The sequence below is a fragment of the Malurus melanocephalus genome, unplaced genomic scaffold, assembly GCF_030028575.1.
Source record: "Malurus melanocephalus ecotype Western Australia unplaced genomic scaffold, MMel_1.1 scaffold_261, whole genome shotgun sequence".
NCBI classification, from domain to species: domain Eukaryota; kingdom Metazoa; phylum Chordata; class Aves; order Passeriformes; family Maluridae; genus Malurus; species Malurus melanocephalus.
In genome coordinates, this window is record NW_026623493.1 from 541,239 (window position 1) to 555,051 (window position 13,813).

Below are 13,813 nucleotides of genomic sequence, written 5' to 3' on the forward strand. Positions count from 1 at the left end.
TGTGGTCATGGCCACAACCAGGCATGGCAGCAGTGAGTAACTTGAACAAATCTTTAAACAAATAAGTCCGTGCAAKAATTATCTTTAACCTGGGTCTTTTAAGGCTGGCTGTGGGCTGAGCCCTACAGCTTCCTGCCTTGGCCGAGAATGAATCACCTGTGGGGAGCTGCATTTCCCAGAGCAGATGGGAGCTGTCGGGTTCAGAGTCAGAAATTATGGAAAGGGATACAACGTGTAACAGCTCCCTTTGGGCAGCAGAGATCAGGGAGGAGGATAGGTAGGTCTCTCCACCCAAGGAGAGGATATCACAGATAAGGACACTTAAAGAAGATGCTTTAACAGGCAGTYAGGTGTCTGTAAAATACCTAGAGGAGAAAGCAATTAAAAGAGTTCTAGTTGATTAAAAAAATGTTGAAGAGAATGCTGTTAGTCTGAGAATAAACCTAATCACGAAGGTGCCCTTGAAGTTTATCAGACCACCTAGAGGTGCAATATCCTAGACAGGCAATGAGTTCTCAGAAATACCCTTCATCTAATCTTTTTTTTTATTATTTTTCCCTACCCTAGGACAATTGAARTGTTTTGGTTTGGTATGGTTGGAAGTTGGAACTGTATTAGCTTGCCAGAGGGAATTCARAGGAAACCAGAATGTTTTCCCAAAGAGAAGGTAAGGCCCAGCCACACCTTGCAACATCAAATCTTTAATCATGTACCTGCCTGTATAACAGCAGCAATATTCTGTGTTTCTGTAACATCATTCGTGCAAGAATTTCAAAGCACTTCATAAGCACAAATTAATCAAACCTCASAAACCCTCAGCAAGCAGCAACTTTGCCCACCAATGAAGTGTAATCAGCTCTAAAATGGAACATGATGGCAGTTTGATATCTCATAACATGATGCAACAGGTCAAGGCAAGTAGAACAGGAGCAATTGAGGGCACTTGGGAAGCACCGATCCTTAAACAGCTTTGCAGTTACAGTTCTTCACTGGATATGCTTTGTGGAAGTATTTGATAAAAATAGTTTTGTGAAAAAGCAATTTATGTATTGCACAAAAGAACAATTAGAAATATATTCTTTTAATTCYTCATAGATCTCCTAATGCTAAAGGCAAGTATCTGCACTTTTCAGGGTCAATCCATCAGAGTGCTTTCCTCTCCACAAAGACTGTGACTTTTTATTTCCATTCCTCTAACCAGTGGCACCTGCAGTCCTAGAGATCATGAAATAAGGCACTGTGATGTGRTTCTTGACCCCCAGATGCTGCCCCTGAGATTCCCCAGGGGAATAAGGAAGCTGAGTCTGAGACTGCAGGCTCTACCTTCAGTTCCTCCATGTTTTGAGGAACCACCTGGCACATTTAGTACTTTACCCCCCAAGATGGGTCTCTCAAAGCTGTCATCCCCAGCTACAAAACCTGCTCCAAGTAGTAGCTACAGGGCCTAAATTAGTGCCTTCTCTTGGCCCAGCCAAAGCTGTCAGTGTTCCAGTTGACTACAATGAAAGAAAAATTGGGCTGGCTCAGTTTCTTTATATTCCTGCCAATCCAATCTTGAGAGGCAAATGATTTCAAATGTATATATGTTGCTTATACTCTGTATGTATCTTCTCAATTAAGCATATGTTGAACAACCTTCAGCTTTTCCTGTCTATAGGCAAAACATCATTGTATTTTAGGTCTCCTGTCCCATCACTTCTCATCTTTTTTTTTGGAAGCAAATGGTACATGGGTTTGGGTTTTTTGKTTTGTTTTTTTTTTACATCATGCAATAAAATTATATTGTACTTGTGTAAAACAATGTGCAAACCATTAAGGAGAATAATGAAATGCTGGAAGTTAAAACAATAAGCTTGGATGATTTAAACCTTGCTGCATTTTAAATGTGCAATATGTTTGCAAGAATGAAATTGGTCTTTGGGGCTGAATTAATAGTACAGATATCCAGCCCATTTTGGAAAGAACAAGTAATACCTAGGAACATAATTTAAACCAGTCCTGTAATTAGCTGGTCATTTCACATTATGAGAGTTCTGGTCTTCTTGTTTGGCTTTATAAATGACTCATATAGTCATCTTCTAATTATACATGATACGTTTAAAAAAACACAACAAAACCACCAAACTGTTTGGATGAGAATCTTTCGTTTGGCAGAAGAGTGAAGAGTAAATAATTGAGATGGATTATGTAGTACACTCCCCATTAATATGCCTTTGCAAACTTATTAAAAAACCCAAGATCTGGAGCTCCTTTAACCATATCTTCAGGTTATCATAATTCTCCCTGACTTCACTTCCTGATCATGAAACAACAAAGTATTTTCAATCAAAACTCATCTYGTTGTACATCTAATTGATAAATAAGGGGTATTACGGTGAACGCAAAAAGATGGGTTTGTTCATGAGTATGGTAGAAACCATCAAATCAGAAGGTCTAGCATAGAAATTCTGTCAGTTTTTCCAGGACTAAATAGAGGTCGTAGGGGCACTGTGCATTTCCTTGGGACTTGTCTTTTATCTGCAGCACACAGAAAAAAAACTTCCTGCCTATCACATGGGGTCAACAGTGTACCACGCTGATACTGAGATGGAAATCAGAATTGTCTTAAGGCTGTTCTCAGTCACCTTCTAACTACAATCATTTTGGTTCCCTGGAATCAGGGAGACACAGCCTTTCCTAGTCACAGTTCCCTTATAACTTCACTTGTAACAGTTTAGTAAGAGATAAGCTGCAGAGGAAGGCATTGTAGAGCTGCCATGGGGGAGTTTAYTTTTATTTTCCACATCAAGCATTCTGCCAACACAGCATGAGGTACAGGTACTTCATTAAACTGACTTTTAGTCCATTCCAGTCTTGCTCATGGATAGCAGCTACTGCAGGAGGTCAGGATCTGGCCCCAAATTTGACTTCTATGCAATAAAGGAAGAATTCATTAGTAGGCTAAATGATATCATTATTATCAGCATCTCTGCAAATGGAACACCTCAGTGAAATAATTTCTAGGGAGATTCTAAATTGTGAATAATGATACGGTCTCATGAAATTTTGGCTGGAGTAGCTGTCATTTAAAAGACCTTCTGAATGCACAGATTTCAGTCCTCTAACTAGCCTCTTCTTTTCAATCTAAAAATTAGGAAATTATTTCTTCAAGTATTTACCTTTCTTCTCTTGACCTTATAACTTGATTGAAATGTACACCATAGATTTGATACAATAAAAAAAGACATTGTGTCTATCCACATACACATACTAGAAATTAAAAATTGGGGGGTGAGAAATKAAAAATTCATAGCCTTGGATGCTGAGAAAGTCAGACCTGCTGTCTCCCCTTGAAGTCACCTAGGTGAGGCTTTTTGACATAATGGAAGCATCAATGAACTGCTCTTGATTAAAAGTTTGACAGGTTGACACTATCCCACTGAACAGGAAGACCGGGGTTGAAAGAAAATTTTAATACAAACAGAATTTCATTAATACCACAGTTTGCTATAATGGGGGTCTTTTTTTTTCCCCACTGTTATTTTTGCTTAGATGGTGTCATTACCTTTTAAAGGGGAAAGACACTATGGTTAAGCTTTGTCTCAGAAACAATGTCATACTAATGGAACAGGAGCTTTCAAGTGAAATATGAAACAAACTGTCTGGAATTGTTCTGATTCTCCAGGCACAAACAAAACCAGTTTTAATAGAGTGGTTCCTTTAAGTGCAGGCTCTAGTCATTGAGCCAACTTTTATTTTGTAGATAGAGTACAAAAATTCATTAAACAATATAAAATAATCGATATAAGCAGAATATCAGAATGGCCTTATGTCTCCCAGGATCCAAAAAYATAGCCTCACTTCATTTTATTTACCTTTTGAGAGCTTTTTTTCTCTAATGTGGTAACTGTTAGACTCTATCTGCTCTGCTCAGTGTTAGGGCTGTCATGATGAAAGTGCATAAACAATATAAATAATAGTTTTTGGCACATGAAAGCAACTCTGAGTGGATTGTTCTTTTGGAATTTAACCATCACTGTTTTTGTTTGACTTTCAGGGATTTTTTTATTATTATTTTTTATGTTTAATCCAAAAATTCTTATAATCTTAAATTGATTATTTGAAAAAACATCATTCTTTTAACATTTACATTACAATTTAATATTTATAGCTTGATGCCAGGAAATTCTTAAACAATTTAGTAAATATTTATTAAATCAGACTTGTTTTTAAAGACTTGGAGTTTTGTAACCACTCTCTAGCACTAATACTCTTTGAAGCGGAATGTCAGCCTGCACAAGTCAGCTTCTATATTGTCTTTCCAGTTCTTGTCTGCAGTGATCCTTCTTGACTTCTTTTCACTGCTGAATAGTTAAATAGTTTAAGCTCTTTCAGATCCTTTATATTATCAGGTTATATAACCTCYCACTCCATTCCCATTCATCATCTTTGCAATGTAATATTTGCACACGGATTTTTTACTTCTTATTTGAGATTTGCAGAGGCCTTTAAAGCATTGATTGAACCCACAATATCTCTCTTCGTGATACATTTTTAATTTCTCGTTCAGAGGCAAGTAAATTGAATTACTGTGAGCTTGAGTCAGTATTTTCCTGATATCATTTAATTGTAAGTGTTGAGTTTTTAGATGCAGAGCATTTACCACCTTAATTGCAGACTCATTCTAACTCTTTTTTTGAAGATGATGAGCGTTGAAGTACTGACTCACAGTGGAAAGCAGGCAGTGTGTATCTTCTCAGTCTGGAAACCTAAAACTAAGCCATCTAAATCAATGAACTTGATACTGCTAAAAACAGCTTATCCAGTCGCCAACAGAGTCAGTAATAGAACTTGGGCATCTGCTTCACATTTTCTTGTTCTCCATCCATGCCATTTCTCTCTCCTTAAAGCATCAGTGACAAATTAAGTAAAAATGGACGTGTGAGGAGTATGGGGAAGAGAATGTTGAAAACAAAGCAATTGAGAGCATTTTCTCCTTTCTGTCCAAGTCAATGGCAGGTGTTCTATGTCCTATTACAGCCTTGATAGCGTGTTATGTTGCATCGTTTCGCATACTTGCTCTCAGACTGGATGACTGCATGTCAGTTCAGATAGCAGTTATCCAATCCAAATGATCCACAGTTGGATGGCAGCAGGTGAGCAGGAGAGTGTCCATTTCAGAAACCTACCCTACCATTCCATACATGGAAGGCTGCAGATACTCCAGATTTTGCTAGTAGAAAGGAGCAGATGTAGACTAGGAAATATTTTCATGTGATTTTGCAGTTCTGTCATGATTGATTATGAATCTACATGTGATGGAGAAGAGAGCTCTTCAGAATAAATATGAACAGTTCTGATTATCCATCTTCCCATTTATTGACACAAAATGGGCAATAGACAAYGTGTTATAGGCAAAAAAGTGTTTCACTATATGAGGAACCATTTCTTTGCTAAAACACCCATTAAATCAGCCTCTTGACATATTTCCCAGCAAGTTAATCTGATTGTGATTGGCTCTAGGTGAAATGGAAATGAGAAAATTCCAATAAGCATGTGAACATACAAACTGATGTTCAACCCATTCTAAACACAGGCTGGCTGAAGACATTACTTGTATAGGCCAGCAAGTGAGAGGTTGAAGTGCATCTGAATGTAAAAGCCAAAATCAATTTGATTTTAGATTATTTTCCGCTGATTTTAAAAAGCAATGGTGTGGAACTTATGTGTAAGCTGAAAAGRCATCAATTTTATTCTTTACAAACTAAAGTAAGCTTATTTTTTTCTCCTTTACTCAATTTATTTCTTTTGATCCCACTACTATTTCCAAAGACCTGTACGTCACTTTACAGGTTTTAGTTGGTGTTATCAGACCAACAATGCAAARCACTTATAGACAAAACTGAACACCAGATGGGCCTCTGTGAATATTATATTATTCATGGCTAATGAATTAGAGATGCCTTAAAAACTAAGAAATCTAGTTTGCTGTGCATGTCCTCAGCTCTTCCTGTTGAATTCAGTAGGCTGCTGGTCAGGCTGTGATTACCATTTATTTACTGAGCAAAATGATCATGGGATACAGGATCCATAATGAGTCTAAAGAAATCTGGATTAAATTTTTGTCCTTGTTTCACCTAGTTTTGGCAATCTTGGGCAAAATATTTGTTCTCTGTCAGCCTTTCTTTCCTTAACTAACTACAATGTGAGAAAAAGAAGTSCTGTGTTTTTCATCTTTTGTTATCTGGCCATCTAGGCTTTACTGGTTGTTGTCTAGGGAATTTATTTTTATTGTATATGGAACAGYAGCAACCCCTGCTCATCCCATTGGAAAACCAGGGTTTAGCTTCTTACAGTAGTTGGAATGTTGCACTAATTAACTTGGAATTTCAGAAATACTTTGGTCAGTGATGAGGAAATGTAAGATATTACAGCTCCTCGGATTGGATGGACAGACAGTGGCCAGGAAATTCAAATTGTTTGAGGCTATTGCTGTTTGTGCTTTGGGAAAATGCTCCTCAATACAAATATGATGAGGACCTGGAACTGTGGTTAAACACAAGTTTAAATTATGTGGAGAGTTGCTCCACAATGGAGCTTGGAAGAATTTGAGGGAATTTAAACTGGAACAGAATAGAGCTTGTTGAAATCATTGTAAACTATGATTAAGATGGTGACAAATGTGTTTGTGCAATTAATTATAAAATACCATGTCATAAGGGATTGAAAATAACTCTAATCCATTTTTCTGGGATTATTTGAAATGAGGAGTAAACAAGCTGTTTTCTGAGTCTTCTTTACATCACTGTGTGCCAAAATGCTGCTCTTAAATTGATGAGGAGTTATAAGTGTACCTACACAAATTGACAATCATAAAAATTTCTGGGGCAGTGCTGAGTATGAGGTGGATGATATGAAACTGTAACAGATTAGCATCTTGAAAATCATACTTTGCCCTGGACTCAAAATACCCTATGTAAAGGATTTAGAAAAGGTAAAAGCAGTGAGCCAATTTCTGGAAAGATTTCCAGATGAGGAGAGGCTAAGTAAAATGAGAGTAGAGATSGAGGTGTGCAATCTGCATAATTCCTGATGATACAATCTGAAATTTTATGAAAAATAATAGGGAATGCTTAATCTCTATTTCTTAAAATTGTTAATAGTGCTTAAACCAATGGAAGTATTTTTCCACATAAAACATTAATACACTGTGGAACTCCACAGTATGTTATAAAAGCTGAAGTATAATTAGATTAAGAAAGCAGTTCTCTAGACTTGTGAAAGGTACTCCTGTCTTTACAATTAAAATACAAAGTCCTTGCTATTGAAAATGATGTCTTTATACAGTCGCAGCTCAGGAAGTCTGGAAGAGCTGAATTACAGGACACATGCTATAGAATGGATCTCTCTATGTTATACAATGCTGAAGAATTGCTTTTCCAGAAGTTTTGGGTTTGTGTTTTTTATTCCAMAATGGTGGAATTACCGTCTACAGCRCTGTTATGCCCTCACAATTGTTTCACTAATTTAAACCTGCCACACAGCCACTCCATATCAACATCAAATACAGTTTGTTTCATTTCCAAGTATGCTGATAATGCACTCTCTCACTCAGGTACATAGCAACTTTATTTCCTGTCCATATTTTATACTCCAGATAATACCTTGTGTATTCTAGAACATAAATGTGGAGCACATAGCAAGTACTAAAAGACAKGGATCCATTCACATGGGTAAGGTTTTGAGCTTGACTCCCACTAGCATATGCGTGCACCTACATGCAAATGTGGAATAGAGCAAGAATGCTTTACCTGAGGCCTACATTCACTCTAAAAATACCAAAGTTTAGCCCTGAACTGTTTTCATCTTAATCAGGGATTGAAATCCACAGAAAGACCTAACATCCCCGAATTTGAGTCATCCATCTTAGGCTGAGAAGCATGTTGTGACCAGTGATGATTTTTTTCCCCAAGAGCTAATCTGGCGCATAAAGGATGAGARCATTAGACATTTGCTTCTTTTTATTGCAAAGCAGTAGCTGTTTCTTGACAGGACAAAAGTTGAGTCGCTCTCGGGAGGATTGTGCTACCAGTATCCTTAGTTTATTGCTATATGGTATTGTCTCAACAATGCAGAGCCTGCTGTTATCCATTACTTTCTCTTCCTGTAGAGCTGCTCTGGATTAGCCAGGCAAATGTCTGGCTGCTTAGCATTTTGCACACTACCAACAGATAGTCCCTACAARCCSCTCACCTTGACAGAGRTGGCYRTGCAATTTTTCCCAGCARTGCCTTTTATTAGAGTTTGACTGTWGCTGGAATTGCTAAGTGAGCCCATGGCTAGAACTCCCCACCAATTCACAGTGTGTTGTGCTTTTCAAGAAAGGAGGAGAACTTGGGGTTTTTATTACCGTTTGTGCCTGAACCAGCATTGTCAGRGTCTAGACATGCTTCATGAACCGCCAGACTTCCATTGTGCCAGGTCACTGTGAATAGAGTTACGGCATGGCAGAGAATGGTGAATGAAGCCATTAAACATTTTTTTCTTCCTCTCTCTTGTTGGGTCTTCTAAACATAGAAAACTCAGCCTTTTCAGGCTGACTCCCCCTTCCCCTGTCCWCACACAACCAGTGTGCCCAGTTAGCCCAGCCACTCTGTGGAAATATTTCTTTCCACTATCTACAGCAGCATGAAAAGTCAAGCTTATGTGTCATCAGGGAGAGGAGGRCAGAGCTCACCCACCAAAAGGTGCTCAGCAATCACCTTGTTTGCTTCACCTTTAAGTGCCCCTTTGCTGTATGCAAGCACCTGTAGATGCTAAAATCACCTCAAAGTGATTGCCTCCTGAGTTTGGGGCTTTGAAAGGTGGGTGAGGGGGAAAAGTTTGGGTGCATAAATAAGCTGAAAAAATCCTCACTGTCAAATGAAATGTTCCTCTGCTTTATCACCATTATTTTTAGTGAGATTTTGCATTATGGTACCTTGAGTTTTAAATTAAATGTCAAATATAATTTGGCACTACAAAGAATGAGTTATGTGACTGCCCTTAGAGAAAATCAGAAGGCTTAGCTCTGTGAGTTAAATTGGTATCTGCCTTATACTCAGCTGATGTGGGCTAATTGATTAGGATCTGACAGGATACCATATTGCAAATTCAGCACAATCTCTTCCATTAAAAAAAAAATAGACCTAAGGTACCTTTAGGGAAAAGCAAAAGATCTTCTGTAAAACRGAATGGGGAGACAAAAGAGATTCTTCAAGGACTCTCTTTTGCACTGATGGGTTAGATTCCCCAGAAGCCCACACTTCTTAAGGGTACGATATGGATGTTAATATGCCCCAGGTCACTTTGGAAGCAGGTTTGCAATCAAATTTCAAGTTCTTCTGGCCTAATTTTAAAGAGCAGCAAAATATTTTCTCAGTTAGCTGACTAAATCTATCTCCATAAGAACTAAGATGACAAAGTGCCACTTTAGATCATTAAAGGAGGGCAATACATTTTAATCAGCTATTACATGAGGAAGGACAAACCAAGTACTATAGCAGTGGGTCACTTTATAAATTCAGTACTTGTGGCCCTCTCCCTTTCAAAATGCACGATGTTATTTCCTGGAAACATCAGTCTTAAAAAACTATTGTCAAGTAAACAAGCCTTGTATTTCTCACAGCCTTCATGTCTGTGTAGTCTGGGTTTAATTTTCTGTTAAGTACGGGTAGTGTGGGGGGGAGGACTAAGTCTGAAGTTCTAATGTAGTCAGGCTGGAATCTGTCACTCAGCTTATTGCATGTTGATGACTCAGTGCAGTTTCAGCTGTAAGCAGACCATGATTTATGGACACCAAGTGAACTCCTGCGGCAAAAACCAGCCATGAGATCAGAGCAGCAATAGGGCCCTTTTTTGGCAGGAGACAGCGCCTGCATTTTTCTCATTCATGCCAAACTGCTTTGCACGGCAATTAGCTCTGTCCTCATTTAGTCTCCAGTCCCAAAGGGTAATGAAAGTCATATATCATCTTCAAGGCTGCTAATTATCCAGCTCAGTTACAGGTAGGCTTTGTAACTGTGAGAAGGGTCTGTCTGCTTGATATTTATTGCTCTTCCAATAAGCAAGCAAAGGAGAAGAGGGGGGAAAACTTTCTTGAAAGCTTGCCCATACCCCTTGCCTCAGATCCTTGACATACCTTCGGCAAATGTGCTAGTCAAAGGGGAAATGTCTTCATTCCACATATCCATTTTTCATGCTGTAACTAAACATTCAGCGAGAACAGAGAGCAAGTGCTTGAAACACGAGAGAACATACATTTGGAGTGAGCTTGTCTCTAGTTGTTTGCTTGTGGAAAGACAATCCTCTGAATAAACAGACATGAAAACAGGAAGGGCAATAGGGAGGAATGAGGAACTTTTTTCTCCCTCCTCCACTCCTTTCTCTTCCCAGCCCTTCAGTCCACAACACAGCAGCATCTTGGGAAAATGATAGGGTTAGAGAACTGTGTTTGTTTTACTGAAGATATATCAGAGGAACTTGCTGTTCGAACCCTCTCACTATCAGATTTAAAATACAGTAAAATTCAAATCTCTAGCCAAAGTTCAGGTCCTGCCTGASTTTCTGTAACAGGCTGAGCCAGATGCTTGACAATTTCAGTTGTTTTGGAAGTTGGTATTAATTAAGCCAGGTCTTGCAACTAGGAGCCATCTTTTTCTGTAGCCAAGCTATTGGCTAAATCARCAGTCCAAGTAGCTGAGTTCTTATTGTGCTAAGAAATAAACTTCAACTTGTATGAATCCCTTTAACTTTTGAAAAGGTTTGATTTGTTTTTGATTCRTTTCATTTGTATTTTACATCCTTATTTCTTACTTACTCAGCAAACAAAGATCTTTGGCTGGCACTGACCTGYGGCTGGAGGTAAAATGTGCAGGAGGAGCAGAGATGCTGCTCAGCATTTGAGCACCATGAGAGCAACATGTGACTGTGCTGGCAGAAGGTACAGGAGACCTCCTGCAATAGAGGAGATAATGCTGCAAAGAGAGTAGACTGCTGCAAGGTATGTGGCTCTTTGGGTGGGAGCTGAACTGCAGCACGGTGGGAGATCTGCAGCCTTTCAAGGCTTTGAACTGTGGTGTGGCGTTGGGAGGGGCCCAGCACTGCTCTGGTGCCTCTGGGTATCTCTGCTGGATTCATCCAGGCTGACTTTCATTTCTGTCAGCAGCMGGAAAGCACTTATAGGGTGGGGATTTGAAAGAAGGACAGGAAGTTCCTTATTATTTTTTTACATCTCCTCTGTCTCTTTGCTGGTGCAAAAAATGGAGGATCAACTTTCATGGTCAAATGTGATTTCATTTTTCACCGTGTTGAGAATGGCAGAACGTTTTGCGTGGTTCTCTTCTTGGCCTGGAGGAAACACTAGAAAACTGGATGAGATCCAAGCAGTTCAGATACCAGGATTCAGAGGAGCATAGCAAAGGAGTGGGTGCTCGTCTGTCGTGCATTGGCAGGTTCCCTTGAACTCAGTAGTACTCCTCTGATTTATACCAGTCACAGAGGTGCCCTGCAAACCTTGAGTTATTTGTCTGTGTTGCCTTTGCCAAGTTTCCAAACCTGTTGACTTGAACTTTCAGTAGCTGCATTCCAAGTGCTCTCACCCCACCCTTCCTGGCAATAGGTACCCGTACAGCTYCTTGTGATGGCCGTGGGAAGTGCAGTTGTATATCCTAGTGCAGAACAGAGCACCCATGTCTGTATCCTGCTGCCTTGCAGAGTCACGGTTTGAGACACGGGATCACTGATGAGGTGAAGGGCAGTGATCTGGATAGAAGTCTTTCAGGATCAGAATGGTGGTCTAGCTAATCTGGAATCTTGGCACTGATAATGGCCAGTGCTAACTGCTGTAGAGGAAACTGTCCCTTTCCCCCCCTATTATTTAATTCTTCTGATGTGAAATTGCTCTTTTTTCTCAACAGTGAGAATACCTGTTTCCAAGAAAAAGTTAACTTTGCACTACTCATTCGGTGGTCTCCTAGACTTGTCTTTTTAAAGCTCTTGAAATTTTTCTGCCATCTTTTTGTGTGTTCAGCAGACAGTGGGAGAATGGATAAAAATGTTAAAGGCTTCCTCCAAATTCTGCTGAAGCCACTAGTGTATTGCCTTTTCCATTCCATTTGATTGAGATCTGCCTCCTAAGCCAGCTTTTCATGTAATGCTAATTTGCATGACACCAATATTCAGTATAGTTTTGTAAGTAGTATTTTCTGAGATGAAGATGAAAGTAATGAAAAACTGATCTTCAAGCCTCACAGTTCCCTGTCTGTAAAATTTCTCTTATAATTTCATTTAATTTGGTTTAATTTGCATTTATTGTCCGATCTCTTGAAGCAAACATTTGTCTGACATATCTTTTTCCATTTGTATTATCAGTGACCATAGTATCATAAAGGCAGAAATTCCAAATCCTTACTATTTATCAGTAATCTGATTTGTTGTTGTGCAGTGAATGGGATGGCAATCTGTTGTTTCCTTTCTTCACCAAAAAGAAGTGATACTTGGGTGTAGTTTTGCATCAGCCATGGCTAATCTATTTCTAAGCTCCCAAAAGGTGGTGAAAGGGTGCCTGTCCCCTGTCCTTGTGTTGTGTCAGCAGCAGCACTCATCCATCTGTGCAGCTGCACTGGGGACCGGATCTGGCTGACTGCTGAGGATGCAAATCCATGTGCTGACACAAAGCGTGGAGGACAGGCAGGTGAGCTGGGGGAAAGGAAGATTTGTCCCTTGCAGTAGTATTTCAGAGTTCAGCTAGATGAAGCTGACCATGAAATCACACCCTGAGCTGCATCTCTACTCTTTCCATTTGGRCCCCAGTTTGTTAGATGATTCCTTCAGGGAGTGAGAAGAGAAAAAGAAACGTGTAGCCGTGCTTGATGTGTTTAGAAATGCACAAGATAAAAAGACCCAATCCATTGAAACAATTGAAGTCTTTCCTATAAACACTTGTGTGTCTTACATTCATAATATATGGAATGGCATTGCTGCAGATGGAAACTAAAGAATTATTCTTGCCAGTTTGCTTCAGATTTGTCACATACAAGGATTTTCTAAAAAGCTAAGCTGGAGGAGTATTTCTGARGAGGAACTTAATTTGAAAATATTTGAAATTAAATTTTAATTTAATTTGAAAATAGTCAGAGGAGCCTGAAAAAGAAATAACAATCAAAATTCTTTCGAATTCTATCTCAAAACTGTTATCCTTGCTGCATGGATCTTACACACGATTCAACTGTTCTCCAAGGACCTAAGCATAGCCTAAAAAAAAAATCTGCTGTGAAATAATTTTACTGCTGCCTTTCACGTGAAACAGAAAATAGAGAAAATATTGGAGAAAACTCTATTTATGCCAATTAAACTGTGGATTTTCAAAATTGTTCTTCAGTGTGAGTTAACTACCATGGGAACCTCGCTCTGCATATTCCTTGTGGCAAACTGTTGTGATAAGCCCCCACGTTGAATACCTTGGACTGCAAGAGAGCTCCAGACAGCTCCTGGGGACTTTGGGGAGGGTGGCCCTGGCTGATTCCCCTCCTAGCTGCTGTTGCATGGGGKTTTTTCCCCCCTCTTAACTGTATTATCCCAGAGGCCACTGGCATTGCTGCTAATGGGCAGGAGAGGGTCTRTGCTGGAGCCAGCTGGCATTGTCTCTTTTAGACAGGGGGAAGCTTCTGGCAGYTTCTCACAGAAGCCACCCCTGTAGCCTCTCCTGCTTCCAAAACCTTGCCATGCAACCCCAATACATCCTTAATCAGCATTGCATGAAAAATCACTCAGAGAATTCAGGTGTTCTTTCTTT

The 13,813-nt window shown here is 39.4% G+C and overlaps 1 long non-coding RNA gene across 1 annotated transcript in view; it reads left to right on the plus strand.

Moving 5' to 3' along the window:
- Positions 1 to 578: 578 nt before the first annotated feature.
- The window catches only part of LOC130579230 (uncharacterized), a 13,588-nt gene continuing 353 nt past the window's right edge, over positions 579 to 13,813 (plus strand). The window contains exons 1-2 of the long non-coding RNA XR_008965964.1: positions 579 to 667; positions 10,842 to 11,020. This is a non-coding gene — a long non-coding RNA (uncharacterized LOC130579230). The remainder of the gene's footprint in view (positions 668 to 10,841; positions 11,021 to 13,813) is intronic.